At 54.4% G+C, this 5,865-nt stretch overlaps 1 protein-coding gene and 2 pseudogenes across 1 annotated transcript in view; 1 reads left to right on the plus strand and 2 right to left on the minus strand.

Moving 5' to 3' along the window:
* The window catches only part of DNAH14 (dynein axonemal heavy chain 14), a 628,991-nt gene that overhangs the window by 482,667 nt on the left and 140,459 nt on the right, over positions 1-5,865 (plus strand). The window lies entirely within an intron of this gene.
* LOC111533376 lies at positions 111-229 on the minus strand (annotated as a pseudogene).
* On the minus strand, positions 2,567-2,685 carry LOC111533374 (annotated as a pseudogene).

Consider the following 5,865-nt stretch of genomic DNA (forward strand, 5'->3'; position numbering starts at 1 on the left):
AAAGAAAAGAAAGAAGGAAGGAAGGAAAGAAGAAAAGAAAGAAAGAAGAGAGAGACAGAAGGGAAGAAATGAAGGTAGAAAAGAAAGAAAGACATGAAAGAAAGCAAAGAAGCCTACAGCGCCTAGTATTTCCAGGCGGTATCCCATCCAAGTACTAAATGGGCCTGACCTTGCTAAGCTTCCGAGATCAGACGAGATCAAGCGCGTTCAGGGTGGTATGACTGAAGATGCCGGCAGAGGCACCTGGCTAGTCCAGTGCTGCAGAGCTGGGATCAGGACCCCCGAGTCGTTCACCCTCGGCTTTCCCCCAGCTCCGGAGCTCCCAGGCTTCTGCCACGTCGGGCCTGCTCACAAGAGGGAGTGCTCAGAGGCATCAGAGCCTGAGGCCCACGATCATGGGACACCGTCCAGTACTCCACCCTGTCATGGAGGTATTCTTTTGGATCCCTGGCCGCTCAGGAGCTCTTGAGAGGCCCCCTCTTGCCCCACCCACACAGAGCCCTTAGGGCTGGCCAAGGTTGAACAGCTAGCCCACCCGAGCATGGCCTTTTTCTCAGAACGACCTTACCACAGTCGCTTGTCCCGACCGCGTCCTGGCCTGTCGGCAAGAGGGTGTGGGGCGTTGGATGTTAGGGAATGGCTCTGCTTTGCCCTGGGCTGGCACTAGATCCAGTAGCCTGATCCCCAGCGAGAGGTGCTGAGAGAAACCCAGACACACCCCACCACCACCAGGAGCAAATCCACAGCCCCACACACAGACACACCCAGATGCTGGCATATTGGAACCCACACATGGGCATGCGCACACACACAGACACACACACACATGCACACCCACACAAACGGCTTGAAGGAGAACAAGGACAAGGTAGATGGAGAGATTGAAATTGATGGTGGGAGAGAGACATCCAACGAGACAGACAGGGAAAGGGGAGAGGGAAAGAGACAGACTGAGATTCAGAGAAAGAGAAAGGGACAGAGAAAGAGAGAGACAGAGAGACAGAGGGAAGGCAACAGAAATAGCGGGAGGTGCAGGGGAAACCCAGAAGATAGAAGGGGAGGGAGATATAGAGTGAGATGGATAGAACCATGGAGAGGGAGTGCCCTGCTCCGATAGGCAGGGCCCTTTTGAGCAGGCTGGGATAGGGTGGAGGGGGCATGAGGTGGGCCAGAACAGGGTAACCAGGCCGTCCATGCAAGAGGAGCAATGGAGCGCTGAGACGGGTTTTGACTTGGATTAATTGCTTGCTTTGGAGGTTGGTTTCGTAGGCTCCTTCCTTTCTTGTCACCTCCATCTGCTCTTGGTGTGGTTCGGTGCACCCCTTGATTGGCAGAGTGTGCCCACCCATTTGGCGGGAGTTGTGGCAATGGGCGTGCCCACAGGGCCCAAGACCTGGGTCTGTGTATTGTCCTCAGGACTGGAGATACACGAAGATGGTGGCAATGGGAATCCAGGTGCACAGAGACTATTCCTGGTGGCTGGCAAAGCAATGTCCCTCCCCCGAATAAAGCAACCCCTGCGTTCTGGAGCGGAGGTCTTGACTGGCGTGTCAGGCACCCACTGCCCATGCCTGCCCCTTCCCCCAGTTTGGAAGGTGGCGAACGATAAGCGGATTGAATTGCCTGGGCGTTTCAGGTGTGGGAAGCACTGCAAACTGCAGGGAACCAGCGCCTGTGCCTTTGGGGTCCGGTCCCCTGCCCTCCCGGACTGGAGCCAGGCTCCTGGTGGGTCGGGGGCGAGGCGGAAGCAGTGGGATGCTGCTGTCCAGTGGTGCTCTGGTGACGGGCCCCCAGGAGGAGGTTCCCGACTGCAGCGGGGTTGTAGGCAGGCGATAAAGTGGGAGCAGAATCAGGGGAGGTTGGGAAGCAAGGCAATAGTAGGGGGAAGGGAGGGAGGTGGGAAGCCACAAAACACTACAGCAGGCCGGGCGCGTTGGATCACGCCTGTAACCACAGTACCTTGGGATTCCGAGGAGGGTGGATCACGAGGTCAGGAGATCCAGACCAACCTGGCTAACACAGTGAAACTCCGTCTCCACTAATACTACAAAACATGAGCCCAGCATGGGGGCATGCCCCTGTAGTCCCTGCTGCTTGGGAGGCTGAGGCAGGAGAATGGCGTGAACCTGGGAGGCAGAGCTTGCAGCGACTTGAGATCATGCCACTACACTCCAGCCTGGGTGACAGAGGGAGACTCTGTTTGGAAGAGAGAGAGAGAGAGAGAAAGAGAGAGAGGAAGGAAGGAAGGAAGGAAGGAAGGAAGGAAGGAAGGAAGGAAGGGAGGGAGGGAGGGAGGGAGGGAGGGAGGGAGGGAGGGAGGGAAAGAAAGAAAGAAGGAAAGAAAGAGAGAAAGAGGGGGGGAGGGAGGGAGGGAGGGAGGGAGGGAAAGAAAGAAAGAAGTAAAGAAAGAGAGAAAGTAAGAAAGAAAAGATAGAGAAAAGAAAGAAGGAAAGAAAGAAAGAGAAAGAGAAAGAAAGAAGGAAAGAAAGAAAGCAAAAAAGAAGAGAGAGAGAGAGAAGGGAAGAAAGGGAGGTAGAAAAGAAAGAAAGACAAGAAAGAGCAAAAAAGCCTACAGCACCCGGTATTCCCAGGCAGTCTCCCATCAAAGTACTAACCAGGCCCAACCCTGCTTAGCTTCCAAGATCAGACGAGATTGGGCACGTTCAGAATAGTATGGCCGCAGATGTGGGCAGAGGTGCCTGGATGCCCCAAGAGCCCGGCCCAGCCATGATCGTTGGCTTCCAGCCAGCACCACCAGCCTGGGGCTGCCGGGCTCGGTTCAGGACCCCCGGGCCGCTCACTCTCGGCCTTCCCCCGTTCACGAACTGCCGAGCTTCTGCCATGTCAGGCCAGCTTGGAAGATTGAGTGCTCCAAGGCATCAGGGCCCAAGGCCCACGATCCTGGGAACCCGTCGGGTCCTCCGCCCTGTCACAGAGGTATTCTTTTGGATCACTGGCTGCTCAGGAGCTCCTTTGAGGCCCCCTCTTTCCCCACCCACCCAGAGCCATCTGAGCTGGCAAAGGGGGAACAGCCAGACCAGCTGTGCCTGGCCCTTTTCTCACAACGCCCCCACCACAGTGGCTTGTCCCGACCAAGACCCAGCCAGTGGGCAAGAGGGCATGGGGGATTGGGGGTTGGGAGATGGCCCTGCTTTGCCCAGAGCTTGCACTAGAGCCGGCAGCCTGATCCCCAGCAAGAGGGACTCAGAAAAACCCAGACACACCCCACCAACACCAGGAGCAAATCCACTGCCCCACACACAGACACACCCAGGAGCTTGCACATGGGAACCCACACAAGCGCATGCACAGATACACACACACACATACACACACATGCACACCCACACAAACAGCTTGAAGGAGAGCAAAGAACAGATGGATGGAGAGATTGAAACCGAGAGAGGGAGAGAGACAGCAACCAAGAGAGACTGGGGAGGGGGAAAGGGAAAGAGACAGACAGAGAGGCAGAGAAAGAGAGAGAGACAGAGGGAAGGCTACAGAAGTAGTGCAAGGTGCAGGGGCAAACCCAGAAGAGAGAGGGACGTGGAGCTAGAGAGCAAGAGCAATAGAGCTTTGGAGAGGGAGCGCCCCGCTCCGGTAGGCAGGGCCCTTTTGAGCAGGCTGGGATAGGGTGCAGGTGGCTTGGGCTGGGCCAGAACAGGGTGGCCAGACTGTCCATGTGAGAGGAACAATGGAGCACTGAGACGGGTTTTGTCTTGGATTAACTGTTTGCTTTGGAGTAGGGTTTCATAGGCTCCTTCCTTTTTTGGAATCTCCATGTGCTCTTGATGCGGTGCAGTGGTCTCCTTGATTTATAGAGGGTGCCTGCCTGCTTGGCGGGAGTCGTGGCATAGGGCGTGCCCACAGGGCCCAAGGCCTGGGTCTCCGGTGAGTCCTCAGGACTTTAGTTTACACGAGGTTGGAGGCAATGGGATTCTAGGTGCACAGGGACTGTTTTCCTGGTTGTTGGCATAGCAACATCCTTCCCCCTTGATAAAGCAGGCCCTGCATTTTGGAGCAGAGGTCTTGGCTGGCGTGTGTGGCACTGGCTGCCCCTGCCCTTCTCTTCTCCCGGTTTGGAAGGTTCCAGCGGTGCCTGATGAGTAGATTGAATCACCTGGGTGTTCCAGAAGGGAGTAGGCCCCGAGAACTGCAGGAAACCTGCACCTGTGCCTTTGAGGTCTGGCCCCCTGGGTGTGTGGCACTGGCTGCCCCTGCCCTTCCCTTTCCCCAGTTTGGAAGGTTCCGGCGGTGCCTGATGAGTGGATTGAATCGCCTGGGCATTGCGGAAGGGAGTAGGCACCAAGAACGGCAGGAAACCCACACCTGCACCTTTGGGGTCTGGCCCCCTGCCCTCCTGGGCTGGAGACGGGTTCCTGGCTGGGCGACAGCTAGGGGGAAGCGATGGGATGCTGCTTCCCGGTGGTGCTTTGGTGGCGAAACCTCAGAGGGAGGTCCCCACTTGCAATGGGGGTGTAGGTGGGGCAGGAGAATGGCGTGAACCTGGGTGGCGGAGCTTGCAGTGAGCTGACATGACCCACTGCTCTCCAGCCCGGGTGACAAAGCGAGACTCTGAAATCAGATGAGATCAGGCGTGGTCAAGTTGGTATGGCCATAGATGATGGCAGAGGCACCAAACTGCCCCAAGAGCCCGGCCCAGCCATGCCCGCCAGCTTCCAGCCCACACTGCCAGCCCAGAGCCGCTGGGGTCGAATTGACACCCCCCAAGCAGCTCGCCCAAGGCCTTCCACTGGATCCGGAGCTGCCCAGCTTCCACCACGTCGGGCCCCCTCAGGGCAGGGAGTGCTCCGAGGTATCAGGTCCCAGTGCCCACAATCCTGAGTACCCCATCCGGTCCTCTGCCCTGTCTCAGAGGTACTCTTTTTTTTTTATATATACTTTAAGTTCTAGGGTACATGTGCATAACGTGCAGGTTTCTTACATATGTATATTTGTGCCATGTTGGTGTGCTGCATCCATCAACTCGTCAGCACCCATCAATTCATCATTTCTATCAGGTATAACTCCCAATGCAATCCCTCCCTCCTCCCCCCTCCTTATGATAGGCCCCGGTGTGTGATGTTCCCCTTCCCGAGTCCAAGTGATCTCATTGTTCAGTTCCCACCTATGAGTGAGAACATGTGGTGTTTGGTTTTCTGTTCTTGTGATAGTTTGCTAAGAATGATGGTTTCCAGCTGCATCCATGCCCCTACAAAGGACGCAAACTCATCCTTTTTTATGTCTGCATAGTATTCCATGCTGTATATGTGCCACATTTTCTTAATCCAGTCTGTCACAGACGGACATTTGGGTTGATTTCAAGTCTTTGCTATTGCGAATAGTGCCGCAATAAACATACGTGTGCATGTGTCTTTATAGCAGCATGATTTATGATCCTTTAGGTATATACCCAGTAATGGGATGGCTGGGTCATATGGTACATCTAGATCTAGATCCTTGAGGAATCGCCATACTGTTTTCCATAATGGTTGAACTAGTTTACAATCCCACCAACAGTGTAAAAGTGTTGCTATTTCTCCACATCCTCTCCAGCGCCTGTTGTTTCCTGACTTTTTAATGATTGTCATTCTAACTGGTGTGAGATGGTATCTCAGTATCTCATTGTGGTTTTGATTTGCATTTCTCTGAGGGCCAGTGATGATGAGCATTTTTTCATGTATCTGTTTGCTGTATGAATGTCTTCTTTTGAGAAATGTCTGTTCATATCCTTTGCCCATTCTTTGATGTGGTTGTTTGTTTTTTTTCTTGTAAATTTGTTTGAGTTCTTTGTAGGTTCTGGCTATTAGCCCTTTGACAGATGAGTAGATTGCAAAAATTTTCTCCCATTCTGTAGGTTGCCTG

Source organism: Piliocolobus tephrosceles, chromosome 1 (genome assembly GCF_002776525.5).
Source record: "Piliocolobus tephrosceles isolate RC106 chromosome 1, ASM277652v3, whole genome shotgun sequence".
In the NCBI taxonomy this organism is placed as follows: Eukaryota; Metazoa; Chordata; class Mammalia; order Primates; family Cercopithecidae; genus Piliocolobus; species Piliocolobus tephrosceles.